The sequence below is a fragment of the Electrona antarctica genome, assembly GCF_951216825.1.
Source record: "Electrona antarctica genome assembly, chromosome: 5".
Taxonomy (NCBI): domain Eukaryota; kingdom Metazoa; phylum Chordata; class Actinopteri; order Myctophiformes; family Myctophidae; genus Electrona; species Electrona antarctica.
Genome location: NC_136810.1, coordinates 20,870,077 through 20,891,954, shown reverse-complemented (window position 1 = coordinate 20,891,954; position 21,878 = coordinate 20,870,077). Strand labels below are relative to the sequence as shown.

The 21,878-nt window shown below is 40.2% G+C and overlaps 1 long non-coding RNA gene across 1 annotated transcript; it reads left to right on the top strand.

Moving 5' to 3' along the window:
- The first annotated feature begins 16,527 nt into the window (after nucleotides 1-16,527).
- On the top strand, nucleotides 16,528-19,126 carry LOC306923146. Its single transcript, XR_013790006.1, has 3 exons — nucleotides 16,528-16,569; nucleotides 17,369-17,435; nucleotides 18,395-19,126. It is a non-coding gene; the product is annotated as an uncharacterized lncRNA (long non-coding RNA).
- Nucleotides 19,127-21,878: the final 2,752 nt, after the last annotated feature.

Here is a 21,878-nt window from a genome sequence, read left to right as displayed (position 1 = left end):
TGTTTTGGTTTGAGCCAATTAAGGGTCCTAGCAATTACGGGTCCTAGGGTTGTCATGTCAACCTAACTAGGTAACATTAACTTGTCTTCATGGGGGGCATGAAATCAGGTCACCAGTCTAAAAGAAATTGTGACAACAAGAGTGTCTGTGACACATGTAAAAGGAAGCAACCAAGTTAAGCAGACAGGTGGGGCCCAGCCGGGGGTCAAGTGGCGACCTATGGGTTAGGCCACTACACAGATTGGTGTGATATGGAGCGAAGTAGAATGAAGACCTACGCAGTGGCAAGTGTGGAGAATGAATGGCCCGGGTATGTGTGGAATGTGATGTTTATCGAGTAGGCCTATAAGTAAGTAAAATGTTTTAAGGTATCACTGTGTACAACAGTGTTATTTTTAGGTGAAGTCATTCTAATGAAAATTGTTCTTTCCTACTTTCCAGGACTGGATGGTGAATCAATGAGATGGTCTAAATGTGTTGACAATTTAATGAATATCTTCCTTTCCCAGTGTGCATGGCATGGTTAATATGGCGATATTGACTAACTCACTAAAAACTTAGAATAACTCATCTAGGAAGAGTGTTGTGATACAATGCAATTACAGGAGGAAGGACAAAGGGAAAAATGAGTATCCATAGACATTACGTCGACAAGGTAAGAACCCACTCACTCCCACACGATCTCATACATTATTGAAATATTTGTATTGACAGGAGGATACTAGTAGTGATGAAATACAGTGTAAAGATGCAATAATGTGTAACCTGTCAATGTAGCTAATAACCATAAAAGAGGGAGTTAACCATAAATCAGACTGTGAAAGATTGTGATCAACTGTGATCAAGATAGATCTTAATAAATTCCTAATTATGTATTATCATCTGGGGAAAAGTATAGAACAAATGTTTTAGAATAGGGGTAGTGTGTTGTTTTGTTTTTTTCCAGCTCTGAAATCCAATAAATTAAGAGAAACATATCAGGAGATGTGTTTAAACAAGGGAAAAAACAAACAAGCAAATGAAGACAGCCGGAGAAAGCACTAAAATAATTTGGGTTTGTATGATGGGTAAATATACACACATACATTGACGTCAGTCTAGTGTTATATGAATTACAATTTAGGCATTTAGCAGACGCTCTTAATCCAGAGCGACTTACATTAAGCAATAACAAAAAGCATGGCATACATCACATGTATAAAAAGTAGTTATCATGAATCATGCGTAAACTAAGAACGTAACATTGGAGTATCTATGTAAACTATACATACTATACTATATAATATATTATACATGTGTACTATAAAGTGCTATGACTACATAAAGTGCAATTCTAGAGCTGTCTACATAACAAGCTGAAGCTGAAGACAATTCATGTAAAAATAATAATAATAATAATAATAATATTGAAATGAATTTTGTATAACCACCTTTTTAACCACGGTGGAAATAATTCAAGTGAACAAAATTACCTGCAAGTTGTTCTCCCTCTAAGAAAACCTGACAGACATATAAATATGTCACATGGGCCAGTGACACCAATGAGAGCCAAGCCACATCATCATGTCCGTCCAGAGACTCCAGACGTCCCTACAAGGCCCACACGCATTCCATCCCCGCAGTCACCCCCCAGTGACAGCGATGGGAGCCGGATAAAGACAAAATACTGGGCCCACCATGGGGAAAAAAGACTAAAATGCCATGCCACAACGTGTGACAGAAACATAAGGAGAGGAGAACATTTGCATGGAGGAAAGAACCACGGAAAAAGACTACACCTGATGCTGGCTTATGAGTGATCGCTCAAGACAAATCGAGGGTCGTAGGTTGGAATTTCCCAATAAGAAGGAAAAGGGTTTTCGCCCCTACCAGCCATCAGAAGTTGTGTGTAATAAAAAGAAAATTATCATGTGGGTGAACATTGAATACACTTAAATGTAAACCTTTCTTACTCTAGGAGATAGTCCATATATAAGTCATCTTTTTGTAGTAAATTTGCAGACAGTATAGTATCTCATGTTCCTTGGTATAAATTAATATTAGGAATTTAATTTACATATTTGAAATGGCGGACTGTAGTGGCAGAAAATACTACACTGCCTGGAGCAAGGCTTCCACCTGTTGATTGTCTGTCAAGATGACCTATTCTTACCCAAGACCCATGTTTGACCATGTCCACTGACCACACCTCAAATGTATTTGTGTTCCTTCACTGTGTATAAGAGAGACTCATGTCTACAGCGAGGGAGGCTTGCATCCGTGCACCTCCCTGGGCTGGTACAGACCACTCCTTGTAATAAACGTGACATTGTTTCAGTCCACTCTCTACCTCGATTATTTCTTAAAGTCTCTGTTAGGAGTATTAAGTTTCCACAACAGTGTTTATAGAGGGGAGCATTAGATAGAGCATTTCTGGGGGCTATTTGACTTTCTACTGCTGATGTGGCACAGCCGAATTACACACAGACAGGATATTACACAAAGTTTCCTCAATTCACTGCATGCCTTCATTCAGTATTAGTAATAGCAGGATGTGCCAGTAGCGGAGATGTGCTTTAATTTAAAGACAATTAGTATTATGCATAATATAGTGAGCTTGAAGATCTGGCTGCTATTTTTGGTGAAGAGACTCGGGGGGCCATATCTTGCAGATTCAAAATTCAAATAGTCAAGGTACAAGCTCAGAACGTGTCGATGGCTAATTTCACTCGGCTAATTTCACTATTTTTGTCCAAGTTCACTAAGTAGGCCAGGGGTGGGCAACTTTGACGACGGAGAGGGCAACTATATCTCCACACTCACTGCAGAGGGCCACGTTGCATACTTCTGTCATGGCAAAAATAGCCGATCTACAAGCTCAAACTGCGACGCGTTTTGAACTTGTAGAACAGCTATTTTTTGCTATATTTGAATTGATATCCTGAATAATTTTTTGCTCTTTTTGAATTGGAATCCTGAAAAGTAACCTTTTTTAATTTAATTTCAAATGCATTTATTTATAGTTTATAGTTAACTTTATGAACTAAATACAAATACATTGGACATAAGAAAAGACAATGACATTTTAATCCTAGTCATTAAGCTACATATAGAGTAATTAAAGAGGGTCATGATTGCATTGGAAAATCAGTATTCTGATATTAACCTGGGGGCCACACGAAGTGGTGGTGGTGGGGGCCGCATGTGGCCCCCGGGCCGCCAGTTGCCCATGTATGAAGTAGGCTATGTCTCCAAACAGTTTAAACTTTTTCATGTCAAGGAGCCCCAAAAACTATTTGGCCGCCAACCCCCATGCCAAAATATATTGTTCCAGGGAACCACAGAAGCAAATATTTGATTAAAAAAAATGCAATTTAAAAACAAATAGGCCTACAGTACACTCAAAGATTTCCACATTTTTTATGATTAAAAAACAAACAAACAGCATATTATTTTTAATAGCCAGTATAAAAAAAGTATAAAATAATGGTTTTCAGCTCAAATCTAATATGACCAGATCAATACATTTGTGATGACGGCTATGGTTTTTAGCCCAAGCAGTGTTTCTTTGTGCAGAATCATGAAAACCCCCGTCAGGGGTGTCCAAACCTTTTTCAAAGGGGGCCATATTAGAAAGATAATAAAACACCCAGGGCCAACAACATTACCAAATATAACCAAACGTGCAAGGTAAAAAATGAAATAAAATAGCCTTTCTTTGACCCATTCAGAATGAGACAACAAGGAACAAGGAATTCTGACAAATTATCCTCTTGGAAATGCCCAGGTGAATAATAAAATTCAATGTAAAAATGTCCCATACTGTTGGGATCAATTCAGGTATGAAGCCGCGGGCCACATACAATTCTTCCCCGGCCCGGGCCGGCCCGCGGGCTGCACTTTGGATACCCCTGCGCTATGTAAAGCAGAATTAAATTGTGCATATACTGTAGGTTATAGGCCTAGGTACCCCAACTTTTGATTGATTGATTGATTGATTGATTGATTGATTGATTGATTGATTGAAAATGCTATTTCACAGTATGTATAATGGGTACATTTCACAGAAAGCAAAGGTCAATAAAATAACTCTTACTCTGGGCACTTTCAGCAGCTGTCACAGATTCTCAAAGCGGAAACTGAATTTCAATCTTTGTGAGATGTGTTACTAGACACCTTCACAAACACATTGGTGAAGAAATGTTTTGGTAAGGAATTTATTCTCACATTTTTCTGACAATATTCTCTGACTAATGAAGAGTCCCAAATTCATTCCAATATGGCTGCTGTGCATAAAGCGTTTACTTTTTATATATGCTTATTTCACTGATAGTTATATCACATATTAAAAGTTAAATCAGACTTATGACATTTAAGTTAACTATGTTATTTCCATGCACTTATAATCCTTGTCTCATTGCATCGTCTATAGCATTGTGCTTTTTGGGGCCAGAGTATTGTTCCGACGGCACATATTGGTCTGTCCAGGGACGTGCACACATACAGACATCAAAGGGGGCTTCAGCCCCTGCCCCTTTTACCCCGTCGGTAAAACAACTGCCCTCTCCAAACCATGAATGCAGCATTTACTATGGTGAAAGAAAATACAAATGCCCTCCTCTTCTTTCCATGCCATACCGGAAGGCAGCATTCAGGAGAATGTTTTTTTTTAACTCATTTGTTTCGAAATCCATGTCGTATACACCGCGGGCTGTATTTTGAGTGTCTTAAGTACCAGGTCTTATGACCTAACTTAAGACCTGGAGGTGTGGCCAATGCTGTGTGGACACTCAAAATAGCTAAACAGCATTGGCCACGCCTCCAGGTCTTAAGTTAAGTAATAAGACCTATTACTTATGACACTCAAAATACAGCCCCGCATCTCCAGTAAATAAAGACTGCTGGCAGTGCTGGATTTGCGCCCCGAAAATAGCTGATCTACAACCCTGTCCCTCAGCCTAACTCACCCCATGACTAACCCTGTCCCTCAGCCTAACTCACCCCATGACTAACCCTGTCCCTCAGCCTAACTCACCCCATGACTAACCCTGTCCCTCAGCCTAACTCACCCCATGACTAACCCTGTCCCTCACCCTAAGCGCACGCCAGGCCACGTAGTTGGACTAATGCGCCGTCACTCGGGATTGGCCTTTTTGCCCTCCAAAGATTGACAACACCAAAGGCCAACTGGTGACCATAACCCTTAGAATGATGCAATTTCCAGGCCTGCTTTCCACAGCACATTTTGTTCTCAAAGTGTGTTTATTCAGAAAGCCAAGATATCTCCCCTTGCAGCTGTTTGTCTTACATCTGCAGCTCCGCTATTGGCAAAATGTTCTAAATTTCCTTATACTTAGCATGTGATGTGTCAAATTAGTTTTGCACAAAAAAACACTCCTTGGGCTAATCTGACAACGTTTCTATTTGATCTTCATCAGGTGCAATCATGGCCCGTAGCACTTGCCCTAGCCCCGACATTTTTATGTAGACTTACGTGTAGATAGCATTTTTATGTAGACATAGCGCTTTAAAGTATACATGCATAGTTCCATTTTATATTCCACTGTTCTTATATAGCTTACGTATGATTCATGATAACTACTTTTTATGTATGTGATGTATTGCCATGCTTTTTGTTCACTCTGGATTAAGAGCGTCTGCTAAATGCCTAAATTGTAAATTGTACCTGTGGTGTGCGAGCTCCATCCATCATCTGCATTAAGAAATGTATTCCCAGATTGTATTAATATCCTCTGACTAACCGTAATACCACAAAGTAAATTTGGCAGAACGTGCACACAGACATCAACATACATTGCCTGCCAACTTAAGTCTCAACAATACCATCACTGGTTGGTTTATTATTGTGCTTTCAGAAGGTCGTTGTTGTTTAATGGGTGCCAGTCATTCACACTGTATTCAACACTCATCTCACGCTGACTTTAAGCACTGCATGGGCTGTGTGAAAGTGGCACCGATGCCTCCAGTAATGAGAGGTGTCCTCCGAATGGAAGAACGACTATATGAAGAGAGCTATATACTGTACCTCACGTTCTTATTGATCTTACTGACTTCCACATCTCATACATTCTGTAAGCATTTTTTAATATTATTTATCCTTTGTTAATTAATTATTGTTATTTTGAACACTGCTACTGCGTCCTGGTTATGACAAAATGCTAGTATTTACATCACGTGATTGTGTACTGTATTCCTGTGACTTAGTTTGTGTATTCCTTAAAAACATAGTTTTCAACTGGGAAAGGAAACATTTCAGGAGAAGGAGAGAATGTCCGCACACTGTTGAGTGTAGCTCCCACTGGAAAATTTATTTGAATAAAGGATGACAACGTTTCGACCCCTTATGGGTCTTCGTCAGGTAAGGAAACATTTCAAGCATGAAAGTGGCCATGTGGCCATGACCTGAGGGGAAGTAGAACATGACCTTTATACATGACCCCCCCCCCCCCCCAGAAGCAAAGATTTGAGTTAAAAACGTAAAAACTCGAGAATGTATATTCAAAGATTTGCGCCACATTTTTCACAAAAATAGCAGATCTACACGCTCGTAGCTTGTAGATCTGCTATTTTTCAATAGCTATGGTTTAATTAGTGTCAACTCAACCCGTGCTAAGACCCAAAAGCAGAACAGTCAGGCAGGTGGTGATCAAACCCATGGGGGAAAAAGTGGCAATTCTGGACTTGTACATGTAAAGGGCCTTTCAAAAGAGAAGTGATGAACGCACACGTTGCCTGGATCAACGAGAGGTTTGCTACAGGTCTGCTCAAGAGGGGCGCGACAACGCAAGCAAAAAAAATAAATCACACCCGTGTGAAGTAAGTGGTGCAACTCCGTGTGGGGGTCCCTGGGGGAGGGGGGGTTCCAGACCAACAGGAACGCACCCAGGGTGTCGGCCCGATTCCGGCGAGCCGCCCCGCGTCCGAAACGGTTGAGAAATGACAGAGTTACCGTGTGGGGGTCCCTCTACTGTACCCTCTACTGTACTGTACTGGCACACCCGAAATCACCATATATACAGTTAATATGTGCGTGTGTTTGCGTGTGTGTTAGGTTGCACACAGGTGGTGAAAAACAACCATGCTGTTTTCGTGCTCAGACGCACCCAGCCACCCACCCACCCACACACATAGTCACTTAAGGACTTCCATACCTAGCACCGAAGTGATCAGGCAGTAGGCCTAGTAGTAGTTTAGTAGTAGCTTGAGAAAATGTAAAAAGTATCTTATGAGTTCATATTTAGCAAAATAAGTTACGTGACTATGGCACCACATTGTAAAGAAAATGCTGTGGTCACTACCGTAACAATACAGTCACTACCGAAACACTGGTTGTTTTGTAAAAAATAAAATAGTGAGTTATCAACCAATATTTTCAGATCATGATTGGTTAGGTGTATGTGTAATGTCAACTATCATTGATGCTGAAATCAATATAATCAACTTTATGCATTTTACAAAGAATATAGCCTTTATATTTTGATTAATCTTAATAATTCAACATAAAAAGATGTGTTAAAATATCAATTTTAATGTATTTAATTGTGGAACCACATTCATTTAAAAAAATGGTCTGTAAAGGGGGGAATTTAAAAAATAGACTAAAATAAGTACCTTTATTCAAAGGTAAAAGTCTATGTTTTCGGTAGTGACACATTTTGGGAGAGGAAAGATATTCCAATAAATTATTAAAATACAAAATTATAATTGAACTGCTTTTACTAAATATGTCCCTTATATCTGGTGCAACATGAATATGGTCAAAGTTTTTGGAAAATACCATACAAATTTCACACAATTTCCAACTGAATTTGAACCAATTCGGTATAAAATGGCTCATATATATTTTTACATTCTGGCTTAAAAGTTGTCTATATCACCTTGAACGTGCCCGACGACCGGGATGCTGTTCACCACACCCATTTCTCCACCTCTGGTCAGTCGGTTCCTATACGTTCCTATACGGCTAATCTTCAAAATCATGACTAGTAGTACAGCAAATAAAAACCCTGAGTGAATGACACCTGTTAACCCCTGTGAGGGCTGTGATCCCAGCCCCACAGTGAGATGAGACTCCTCTAACCCACTCACATTTGCATTCTACTCTAACCTCTAGTATTGACATTTGCAATGATTATATTATATTATAATGCATAAAACACAATCAGTATTTGAAAATGGCTTGGTGACAATATGCACTGTTGTACTAATGTTCTGTTCTTTATTTAGTTCCTGAAATGGCAACATATGGGGCAGGGGGTGGAGTCAGCTGTGATGCAGAGGACCATACCAACATGCTTGATTGAGAAGGGGGGAATTGGGAATTGTTTACGGATTCCAGTTGGCTCTAATTGCTGTCCACCCCTTTGTGCATTTATTGGTTTGGTCCACCACTATATAAGTCTCCCTCATGTGTCTTTTGAAGAGGTCTGTTGGTTGAGTTAATTTCCTGTTTGGTTCAACATTATTTTCATTTAAGTTATTTTCATTTAAGTTATGTTATGTTGACCTCAAGGGCCCTACCACTTCAGTTGTTGAAACTTTTGTTAATTATTTGTTACTTTTGATATTAAAACAAACTTTGAGTTTGAAAACCTGTGTCCTCTTTAAGCTTTGACGGCTCGGTCCCTCACAACCCCATTCCCAAAAACTCAAACGGCAACTTTTGACATGTTCTTTAAACCAGTGGTTCCCAAACTTTTTCATGTCAAGGACCCCACAATGACACTAATTAGCACGCGGACCCCCATTTGAAAAGATATGCCAGGGACTCCCATAAGAGAAGATGTTTACGGCTCTAGCAGAGATTCTCAACCTGTTTAATTTCAAGGACCCCCAGTTTGATCTATTAGGCTATACAGACCCCCAGGTGTGTAGCGTGGATCAAAATGATTGACTGGGCAAATTAGCATCGCGGGGGGGGGGGGGGGGAGCGCATCCCCTGGCCGATAGGTGTGAGGGCAGCGGTGGCCGAACGGTTTGCGGAGCGGTCTTGATACCGGAAGGTCGCCAGTTCAAATCCCCGGACCGGCACGTTAAAATTACCTATTTATATTATATCTAGGCAATTTATATTGTAAAATCAATATTAATTTAACTCTGAACAAATGGAACCAAAATGGACCATTTGCGCTGCGACACGTTGTGAGCTTGTAGATCTGCTATTTTCAGCATGTTTCAGCATGTATTTTCAGCATGTAAGGTAGTCGACCAACATTTTTCGTCTTAGTTTTAGTCGACGAAATCAACACTGCTACTGGCCACTCTACCCCTGAGCCACTCCCGCCCCCCCGGGAACCTGGGGGTCTGATGATTTTATCCACTTTATTATGTTACATTAGATATCGTTTGATTAGTTGATGAAGTTGTGTGTGGACATTTTTCCTGCCATGGCCCTGACATTATTGTCATTGGAAATGTCATAGACATACCACGATATTCATTTGTGAAGATGTGGGATATACGAGACAGGCACCTCAAACTGTCTTCTCCCATGTGAACCTCTCCCGGCGACAAGTGATTATCTGGTGGCGGTAGAGCTCCAGGTGTGCCGATCGACAACCGCAGGGACTCGAGTGCTGCTGATCGGACTGCAATGGCTTTTTGGGTAATTTTATCGTGAAGTTTCAGCCTGAAACGGAAGCCTGTCTGTTTCTGAACCAATCAGAGCGGCTCATCCCTTCAGGCCATTACAATCTCAATCATCGCACCCGTGTGCATAGATATTAAAACAAAATAGATGCCTCATTGGCCGCTGCAGTTCGTTGGAGCGATGTGTGTTGAAGGAGGGGCGGAAGAATTTACACTAGGGAAGGAAGTACGCCGGAAGTGTGGAAGGCACGTTACAGGCGTTACACTGTCTGAATGCCATCTTGAATGAGATTAAAAACGGAGTACTGGTAGTTCTGTAATCAAAATCACCTGTTTTGGAGGAACGTGCAGCTATGGGAATCAAACAGGTGAATGAAATGACCTTTTAAAATAGTTAAAATAGCCAATCTACAAGCTCACATCGTGTCAATGTAGTTCGGCTAGCTTCAAAATAGTAAAAAATTGCAAATACGTTTAGGGATAAGGGAAGACAAGATACTGTAGGGCCCATGAGGTTTCCACCCATAAGAGAAGACACCAAAACGCTTCATTAATTCCAAACCTTTTCCAGGCCTGGAAAACTGATTTTCAAAACTTTATTGTCACATACAAGTAACATGGGTGAAATTTTGTGCAGGCTCATCATTGCAGTTAAAAGAAAAACATAACGTGCATAGTACATGACTAATCTACAATCAAAGCTGTGTTCAGACACAAGTCAGGTGCCCGCACAAGTCAGGTGCCCGCTCAAGTCAGGTGCCCGCACAAGTCAGGTGCCCGCACAAGTCAGGTGCCCGCTCACCTCTGCCCCACCCCCTCCTGGTGCTGCGGCCATCTTGGAAACTAAACACAATATAAACAGCGGGAGAGGGGTGGGGCCGAGGAAGGCCCTTATTCAAGCTTTCCGTACAGCTGCAATGTTGGTGAGTTGGACGTTGTTTAATACAATCAGATTTAAACAATTGTTTGGATGAATGGGCTGTCAATGGGAAATGGCACCTACAGTACAACATTGCTGGCAACATGGCATAATCAATGAAAAAAGAAAAAACATTACCGTGCTGCTTCATGTGTCTGTGCTCCGTGTGTGTGTGTGTGTGTGTGTGTGTGTGTGTGTGTGTGTGTGTGTGTGTGTGTGTGTGTGTGTGTGTGTGTGTGTGTCCGTCCCAACGCCAGGCTAATAAAACCCTGTTATCTGGTCAGCAGTGTGCAAAGAGTAGCCTGACCCAAAACAATAAATAAATAAACTATGAAAACTTTCACTTTCAGCTTGTATTCATTGCATTGGATCCGTTTCTGAGAAATGGGCTGACTGTTGTGAAGGGGTGTGTGTGTGTGTGGGGGGGGGGGGGAACCTTGCCCCAGACCACCTGGGCTCCGAGGGACTTCCAGGCTAATTCGGCTGAACAACAACAAGGGTAATTAAGGGAAGTCGGCAAGTCAGATCCGTAACTTCGGGAGAAGGATTGGCTCTAAGGGCTGGGTCGGTCGGGCTGGGGAGAGAAGCGGGCCTCACTGTTGCTATGGTGAGAACAATGTTACGTCATAACGCATTGGCCCTAATAAATAATACCTCCTTAACGTTGTTTATAATTATAAACTTTTAGAACACGTGTTAAGTGCATCATAATGAAAATACCTCACCTTTAACCCCTTCAGAACGGGAACCCCTTTTGGTGTTTTAAGCATTATGTTATACTTTGATCTACTAAATAGCAGATCAAAGCTACGAGCTTGTAGATCTGCTTTTTTTGAATCTTTTAAATGTGGCGCAAATCTTTGAACATGTATTCTTTCAGAGCGAACGTTTTGAACTCAAATCTTTGCTTCTGAGTGGTTCCTGGAACAACATATTTTCAGATGGGGGTCGGCTGCCAATTACATATATTTTTGGGCGTCCTTGACATGAGAATGTTTGAGAACGACTGACATAGAAACATAGGGTATTTCAGAAAACCCTACCCCGAATTTAGAAGACATGTTGTAGAATCGTCCTGCAGGTGTGGATGTGGAAAGAGGCAGGAGCAGCAAAGCACCAACGGCCTGGCCAGATGTACGGAGAACCGGGATGACTGGAAGCAACGACGGAGGGCTCGTCTGGGGACGACCCAGAGAGCTATAGAGCGTCGCAGTCCCGCCCCCTACCAGGGCCCAGGAAATTATTCCCTGTTCATTTTGCTCATAGACATTTCAAAAAGTATTTATTTAAAGACCTTTTAAGCCTCGTACAAAGCCAACTCGAGTTGTGAGAAATCATGACAACAAACACAAATTTTCGGGCCGAACAAATCATTCGAAAGAAGAAGAAAAAACTTTTTTTCTTGTTTTTCTTCTTTGTAATTATTTGTTTGATCCAAAATATTGTGTTTACTGTCATGATTTGTCTCGAGTTGGCTTTGTACAACGCTTAAAAGGTCTTTAAATAAATACTTTTTGAAATGTCTATGGGAAAAATGCATTGGGAATTATTTCCTGGGCCTGGCGTCGTCATGAAAGGGGGCGGGACTGTGACGCTCTATAGGGAACCCCCCATAACAGATGATTCGTCAAGATATTTTAAATAGTGGATCTATAAGCTCACAATACTTCTTTGCACTCATACTTGTATGTATGTATGTATGTATGTATGTATGTATGTATGTATGTATGTATGTATGTATGTATGTATGTATGTTTTGGTCACATTCCTGAGCCAATAACACCGACTGAGTCTTCTTAAACCAGTACATGGACCTGTACGTGTCAGTGTTGATTTCGTCGACTGAAAATATGACGAAAAATGTTCGTCGACTACCTTTTTTCACTGGCGAAAACTAAATTAAAACTAAGCTATGGTGACTGAAACTATAAGACTAAATATATTGACAATGTTGTCAACAAATAAAAACTAGACTAAAATGTTATAGGAAGGGACTAGTGGACAAATGTCTGTATACGCAAAATACAGAAGTAATTTTACACTTGGTTGCATGCTGAAAATAGCCGATCTCCAAGCTCACAACACGCGTCGTGCTGCGACGCGTTGTGAGCTTGTAGAGCGGCTATTTTCAGCCATTACGACGGCATCAAGGCATCCAAATACTAAATCAACTGTAGATTTAGTCAACAAAAATCTGATGAAGGTATTTAGTAGCAATAAAACATTCCAGGTGACTAAATTGTGACTAAAACTAAATGAAAACTATTCAAAAGACTATGACTAAAACTAACATCAAAATATGCCGTCAAAATCAACACTGGTATGAGTGCATGATCCTATAAACTGTTATCTGTTTAAACGCATTTTAAGCATTATGTTATACTTTAGAAAATACTTTTTACTTTAAAAATAGCAGATCTACAAGCTCGTAGCGAGCTTGTAGATCTGCTATTTTTTGAAAAATCATACAAATGTGGTGCAAATCTTTGATTATATATATTCTTTCAGAGCGAACGTTTTTTAACTCAAATCTTTGCTTTTGGGGGGGTCCCTGGAACAACATATTTTCAGATGGGGGTCGGCGGGCCAATTACATATATTTTTGGGGGTCCTTGACATGGATATAGTTTGAGAACCACTGACATAGAAACATAGGGTTTTTCAGAAAACTGTGAGGATTTAGAAGACATTTGTAGAATCGTCCTCAGATCTTAACTATACTTAATTAGGCCCACGTTTCAAGCTGCCTACATGGGACAAAGTCCAGACTGAAGCGTGGAGGAAGCGTGAGTGAATCCACGTTATCAGTATATGGCCAAAGCCAGGCTAATAAAACCCTGTTATCTGTTCAGCAGTGTGCAAAGAGTAGCCTGACCCAGAACAAACCAATGAAGGATAAAAAACAAAACTTTCACTTTCAGCTTGTATTGCATTTGATCCATTTCTGAGAAATGGTCTGACTGATGTGAAGGGGTGTGTGTGTGCGTTCTTGTGGGTCTGGAACTCCCCCCCCCCCCCCCTGATTTTTAAAGATTGAGTGAATGACCTATAATGTTAATAAAGACTATAGGCTTGATTTCAGAAAATGTGCTTATTTAAAGTGCTGAAGGCAAATCGTGTTAATTTATTACATACATGTTTTCTAGGGGTATTAAGGGCTGCTGAATCCAAATCTGCTGTATGTATTACTAAAAAATGGATGCTAAGCCCTCAAAATTGACCATTTAAAGATGGCGGCCACCACTATACTGAAATATATTACATTGCATCTGTTTGACCAAAAAAGGTATAAAAAAATTGGTTTTCATATATGGGGAATCCAATTAAATATTCATATTTCAAATAGAGTGTGAGTAAATTGCGTAAAACTCATATATGTTGTTAAAATTGTCATTTATTGGTAAATATCTTTCAACATTATCCGATAACTTATATGTTCCCAATTATTGTATACATGCATGTGTCATTATATAAAGGTAACCAACTCCATAATACTTGCTCAAAAAGCATATAGCAAGCATGTGGTATTTAACAGATGGCCTAACTCAAATCAGCCACTAAAGGTGGTTGCACACCGGCCGCGTTTTTCGGAAAACCGATGGAGAAACGCAGCTTAAGAATCAGAATTCGCGCCCGGTGTGTGGAGACCTTAACACCTTGTTGCTTCTCTCAGAAGGAGCTGAACCTCACAGAAAGGCTGTTCAGCTGCAGAAAAGAGAAACAATACAATCACACACACACACACACACACACACACACACACACACACACACACACACACACACACACACACACACACACACACACACACACACACACAGAGCTTATCACTCTAGATAACTTACAAAGGGACATTGGGATCAACTTTGACCTTATTTACCTTATACTTACTGTGTCAAAATGAAACTAATAAAACTGCTTTTCATTCGTGTGATTAAAATGATAAAACAATATATAGATAAGGTTTCACCCTGCTATCAGTTCAGAGTGATACAGAGAGAGGTGGGAGGTCAGGAGACTCAGGCATGGACACCACATCATGACACTGAAAGTGTTTGTTATCTTTTATGAAGTAATAACAGGTAGACACAGCATAACGTTAACCTCTGTTGTACTTTCACAATTAGATCTGATAATCTGATATCATAATGATGTGTGACTGAGTGGCATAATTTACTCCCCTGTTTTATTACTGTTAATTGTGTAAAGAGATAGAAATGTAGGTTTATGATTTCCATGAAACCATGTGGTTTATAACAAGAGACGACGACGACGACCGAATTGGTTACCACTCTGTCAGACACATTTTTGATGCTGCATTAAAAAACAATTAACTCAACCTCTTCCTGTGTGAGACTTGGTCTCAGCCTATTCTAGTACTTCAGGATACACTATAGCGATAGTTTTCAACCAGTGGTCCTTGAGGGGGTTCCAGGTGGTCCCCAGCTAAATGATAGAGAGTAACCAAATGGACCCTTATAGATCTTTAACTGAGTCCTGAATGGTCAGTTGGTGCCATGCACGGCTGCTTTCCCTGCTACCAATGCCAAAAGCATGCAGGGAGATCACGTCATGCAGTTGCACAAAGGGGTGCAGGAAAGGACACATGAGTGCATTGAAGCGTGCAGTTGCAAGAAACTTGGCAACACCTGCCAGAACACTGAGGATGACTGGGACTAAGTCCATGTGTCTGCTGCATGCAAATACAAGTCAGAAACACAAATTAAGGCTTGAAGCAATTATTCATCATAACAAATAATAAAAAAAACATTATAAATTACTAAAGAGGCCAATTTTCACAATATAAATGATATAAAAGTGGTTCCTTCACAATTTATCTTAAATATGAATATGTCAATGTATTCCCCATATATGAAAATGACATTTCAGTCTATTTTCTACCTTATTTAGTCAAACATATAGTTTTATTATGTTTCAGCAAAGTGGTGGCCGCCATCTTTAAATGGTCCATTTTGAGGGCTTAGCGGCCATTTTTGAGTTATACATACAGCAGATTTGGATTCAGCAGACCTTAATACCCCTAGAAAACATGTATGTGCGGTGGCACAGTCGGTAGTGCTGTCGCCTCGCAGCTAGAAGGTCCTGGGTTCGATTCCCGCTGGGGACACTGTGGGTGCTGGGGGCGTGTTCCCTCCTCCGCGTCATCAGTGCCCATACCCGAGGTGGGGTTGGCGAAAGGGCCTTTCTGTGTGGAGTTTGCATGTTCTTCCCGTGTCCACTAGGGTAGGTACCCTCACAAAAACATGCAGTAATCCTGGTCTCTAAAACTACCTCCCCCTGGCCAGCCGGGGCGCCTGATGGAGGGGAAAGGAACTGGTCGGAATAACGTGTTCCTTCCACGCGCTACGTCCGGCCAGGGAAATTCCCCCCTGTCAGGTGAAAAAGAAGCAGCTTGGACTCCTCATGCATAGAAGGAGGCATGAGGTCAGTCCGCTGCCCCCCCAGGTTGGCAGAGGAAGTCTAGCGCCCAGGATTACATTAGATAATTGGCACTGGGTGAAAAAAACTGGGTTGCAAAATCGTGGGATAAAAATGTAAGAAAAAAAAGAAAACATGTATGTAATAAATTAACACGATTTGCCTTTGGGGTTCATATTTTTGGGAAACGGACCAGCTCCAGTGACCTCCCTTTAGATGAGTTCACTCAGGGTTTTTTATTGGCTGTATATTTGCAGCCATAATCCTGTATATAGCCTACTTGAGTTCAGGTATACCTTTATCCTTGGAGCAATATGAGCTGTCATTCATTATACGCTGGTTGTTAATAAGTTAATATGGAAGAAAACTGTTAACTGTCGCTGAGAAAACCGTTGATGAGAAAACCGTCTGGTTCCCTGAAATCACATGACCTGCAGTGTGGTTGGGTGGTTTGTGAAGAGGGAGGACATCACTTTGAATGTAACGTACAGTATAGCCCCGCCTTCTGAACTGGTGATGTGCAAAGTTGCTACCTATAATGCTATTTATACAGTGACGCGTGTAGAAACATCACCATAACCCCACTCTCCTGCTGAAGGACACTCACCATCTCTGGAACTCAGGTATGCTGCATCCACATGTACCGTCTTTCTCTCATGATAATTGAAGCTGGCATTCTGGACGGGAACCCCTTTTAGAGTTTCAAGCAAACTAGCTATTGAAAAATAACATATCAAGCTTATACTATACAAGCTTGTAGATCTGTAGATCTGTTAAACGCCAAATGCATATACTGTAATTCTGGGGGTCCTTGACATTAAATAGTTTGAAAACCACTGACATATAGAAACATAGGTTTTTCAGAAAACTGTCAGGATTTAGAAAGCATTTGTAGAATTTGTCTAAATGAGTTAAACTGGCATAAACTGACAGCAGACGAAATTACAGGGTTATATTATTCTACAGCAGTGGCTCGAGAGTCAAAAAAATACATTGTATATCTCCCCTCAACCCAAACTATAGTGTAAATAGTTGATAGTTGATATTTCACTATTTTTTTCTTTTCTTTTTTTTTATTCATTTATGTAATTTCTTTGATATATTTTACTTTTAATATTCATAAAATTCTTTTGGAATTATTTTGTATTCTTTGAGGAAATATTTGAAAATCTTTTGAAATAATTATTCAAAATATGTCGGAAACGGAAAGACAAATATCATCACAACCTGATCATATCAGATCTATTTAGCAACTATTTATCTAACTAACAACTTATTTAGCAGGATGTTTAACTTGAGATGGGTCTAAAAGGTGTCTGCCTCCAGGAATGCTATTACAAGTGTGTGCACTGTTCACATGTGCACACATCTCTGTGTGAGTCTAGTAACCACATATTGTATCTTGTCTCTGTCTCACAACAGGACGGTTTGGAGGTGCTTGGCTCGATAGCTCTGACTGCAACTCTGACATACGTCACCTTTGTAACAGGTATGCAGCTTTGTGAACTGTGCCTCTTATTGTGGTACACATTCAACACTAAATAACACTGAATTCAACATCAAGAGATCCTGGGTCTCTGTGGTTAATCGGGTGTATTATGGGGTATATTAAAATACACTTCTAAAGGCTTTGGGGGATGTGCTAATTATCGATTAACGATTAATTGATTATTGATAACCTCAGTGATGGATTAAACGGTTATAGTTGATAAGCGACTTTTTTATTTTTTTATCTGAGAATCTTAAAATCCCTCCGTAATGTCTAACATAAAAATCTACATGATGCTGATATACAGAAAGAATACAAAAGGCATATTAATCAAATATGTATTTGACCATTTGAGATACAGGGCCAGGCAATGGCAAACAGAGTAACTTCCTACTTCCATCACAGGTGTTACCGATGATACTAATTTAGGCTCTGACTATTCCATTTAGTGTGCAGTATGTGGTTCTCAAAGCTTTTAATTTGAAGGACCCCCATAACTCTGAGAGTGTACAAGATAAATGTATAAATGATAAAGTAAATAAATGTATAAATGATAAAACTAAATTAATGGATAAACGATCAACTAAATTAATGGATAAATGATCAACTAAATTAATGGATAAAGGATAAATGGTCCATTTGGTCCCATTTGTACACTCTCAGAGTTACACACCCGTACCCGGGGCCATTTGGAACCCACTCAAGGACACTTTGAGTCCCACTGTGTGTAGCAGAGTGTTTCCAGTGAGCCAACATGCACAATATCAGCACCCTGACTCTGTTTGACCTGAATGGAACAGAGCCTTCATGGAACAGGCTATCGCCTGTTAACACCTGTGAAGGAGTTAATTGTTGCACTCTCAGATTTGAAAGAATGTAAAGTGCTTTATAAAAATGCATTATTATAATTAGTAGTATAGTCAAACATCATCCTCATCATCTTCATCTGTGCTTTGCAGCTTGTCGAGCAGAAGGTGGAGACATCATGTCGAGGTTCTTCGAAGGCATCCCAGGCGTCGGCCACGGCATAGGCTTGGTTAAAGACCTTTGCGGAGATCACGAAGGGGCAAAATCAGCCTACTACTACGCCAATACAACCATGGAGCAAGTGGCTCCTGCTGTGGGGGGAATAGCAGGTTGTGTCGTGGGGGGACCAGCAGGTGGAGCAGCAGGAGTGCTAGTAGGCAATGCTGTAGGCTCAGCCATCGATAGGATTAAGAAAATATGAGAGTGCCTGTAACAGTTTGGCTGTGACCACTGATCAGGCAGATTCAACAACGTTGAACGCCTCTGATGGTTAATATTGTTTCGGGCAGGATGTTGAATTTGACTTTCCATTCATGTCCCGTGAGTGAAATTAATACAAATGAAATGACCTAAAAGAAGAGAATGAGTTAAATGTCCAAGCATTTATGTGTTGGTCAATCTTTTATACAAATGCTTTAACATATGGAAAGTGACCTGAACATTGGATGGTGTGAAAATAAGTCATGAGGGACAAGTCACAAGTTTGATTTGGGGGAATAATGAATAATCTGGGAGTGATTTAAAATGTATACATAACACTGTATTGGTGGAAACAGGCTAGTGTTATTGGTGGAGTCAGAAATTATAGCAATAATGTTTGCTCTGGTTCCATCCACATTATGGTAATAATATGTAGTTTACTGCATTTGTTCTCATACTTTGTTTCTTTAGAGTCATTTTTTACTATATGGTCAATGGACTTGCTATGCTAACTGCCTGCAATTAAAGCACGTTAACAATTACAAATGATTGACCTTGTCACTATTCTTCATCTTCACGTCAAGGTATTCAATTTATCTGGTCAATAAATATGTTACTCGTGGACCGTGGTCAACTGTAAACTGTTTGGGATTCTGAAAGATCGGTTCGAGAGATATAAATCAGCATCCTTATATATAAAATTATACTTACATGTAACATATTATTTATTTCTTGGCAACTGCAACAACAGATATCTAAATCTATAGTTGATTTAGTCGAATAAAGTTTATGTTGGCATGCAGGCCTTGATGGCGTCATAATGCCTGATTTATACTTGGCCAAATATAGCTGATCTACAAGCTCACAATGCATCGTGACACGCACGCGCAGCCATAAAATTACTTTTGAAAAAAAAGTCTTATTTCTCCTGGATCTCTTCTCCACTATAGTCCCTCCATAATATATTAGTCGACAACATTAACACTGGAGTTGAATTAACATTAGCCTATAACTCATTGCACAGATCACAGGGGTGGTATGGGGACAGTATATTTGTGGTCAACAGATTTTCCTGACCATCTCATCTCTAAACAATGTTGCCATTGTAAATCAGTCAAATTTGTGTGTGTGTGTGTGTGTGTGTGTGTGTGTGTGTGTGTGTGTGTGTGTGTGTGTGTGTGTGTGTGTGTGTGTGTGTGTGTGTGTGTGTGTGTGTGTGTGTGTGTGTGTGTGTGTGTGCATTCTGAGGCATACAGAGTAAAGCAACAGTTTTCATACAGGGATTAAGTCACTCTCTCATGGGGTCATCGCCATGCTGGTTTGTTGTTGTGGGCTTTTTGTCAAAATTCCACTTTTGACAATCATATTACTAGAAATGCATAAAGAGATGCCCTGAATAACCATAACAGCTCTGGAGGGTTCAAATGGAACCAAATGGACCGGTACGGTGGACGGGTACATTTGGTATAATTTGTATTACAAGTTTTCTGAAATTGTATGCAAATTAGGCATAGGAAACTATGCCAGAATTGGCACAACTTTCCAGAAATATAAATTGGAAAATTGGATTAAGCTAGAGTCAACTTTCTTACTTCATTTAGTTTACGTGTTAAAATCAAAGGTTTTAAACAATAATACTTTTGATTTGATTACTTTTTCTACCACTGCATTTAACTCAAGTACTGCAGATGCAGTACTAGACAGCTAAACATTTTGAATGTTGGAATGTTGAAATTTGCAGATGATTGTTAGTCTTCAGCTATGGCCCAGTTGTAGATGACTTTGTCTCCTCCTGGTGTGAAGAGGCATGCATTTCTTAAATGTCACAGAGGCTATATGGACATGTGGGTTGATTTCAGATGATTTCCACGAGCTCCTCAGAGTATAGTGTCATAAATGGCTAGACAGTGGATTCGGTATAACCTCTTATATAATATATCGGGTCCATTATCGACAATGGTCTGAAATTTGAATCTAATATTGAAACTGTGCAAGAAAAGCTCAGCATGCAGCACCTTCTTCTGTTTCAGGAAGCTAGCCAACTTTTATTTTATTAAAGTCATTGATGATTTTGTTCTACAGGGCTTTCGTAGAGTCTGTTATTTCCCTTTGCTGTCATTTGTTGTCATGGAAACCTTGCCGTTAGACAGAAAAATGCCCTTAACAGGGTTGTTAGGGGGCTAGCAAGATTCTGGGGGAAAATGTCACCTGCCTGAGTCGTAAAATCAGACCTGTCTGAAGTGAGTGGTACTGTACTGTACTGTACTGTACTGTACTGTACTGTACTGTACTGTACTGTACTGTACTGTACTGTACTGTACTGTACTGTACTGTACTGTACTGTACAATGATAAGCCTGTATTTTTACACATTCACAAAGGTGATCATTTTGCAAGTCATGCATTTGCCAGATGCAATTAATTATGTTTAAATTATTCCTAAAATGTTAACAATTTGGGTCGGACGTTATCATCCATTATGGAATAATGAGTTGAAAACCATTATGCACAAATCATTATTATCGAGTGTATTTTAGTATTTTAGATTGCACTGCATTGAACCGAATTCTGGTGCGCTTGGAAGCGAACAGAGACCCCTGTTTATTTATTTTTTCTTCTGAGAATTAGAATGTGTTTGTTTGATCCGCACCGGAATCAGAATGGGCCTTCACACCTGCCCAACAACACCATCCAGGATTAGTTGTAATCGCAGCAAAACATCCTGGTGTGAAAGTGCCCTATAGACATTCCACAAATGTTTGTTTAAGTGTCAAAATGTCACTGAGCAATAATCCCCTTAAGCCATAACTGCCCCCCCCCCCCCTTGCAATCCTCCATGGGCTGAAAACTGATTGATGAAAAGAGGTCAAAAACCAAAAGGTATGGAATGCCCTTCCACAGGAGCTGCAGGCTCTGTTTACGTTTTTTAAGAACCGGCTCTTACACACAACACTGCTGTTTACCCTGTACCCAGCGTTGCAATAATACAACATATTTTAATTAAGTATTTAATTAAAAAAAAAATCTTCACCTAAACGTCAACATTGATGTTCATTGCAATGCCATTGGTCATGATATTTGCATATAAATACCCCCCACAGGACAAGAACCGGCTGTGTGTGTGTATGTGTGTGTGTGTGTGTGTGTGTGTGTGTGTGTGCAAACATGAGTAAGTGTTGGGTTCTTAAAGTAACTTCGTTAGGTTACTGGATTTCTG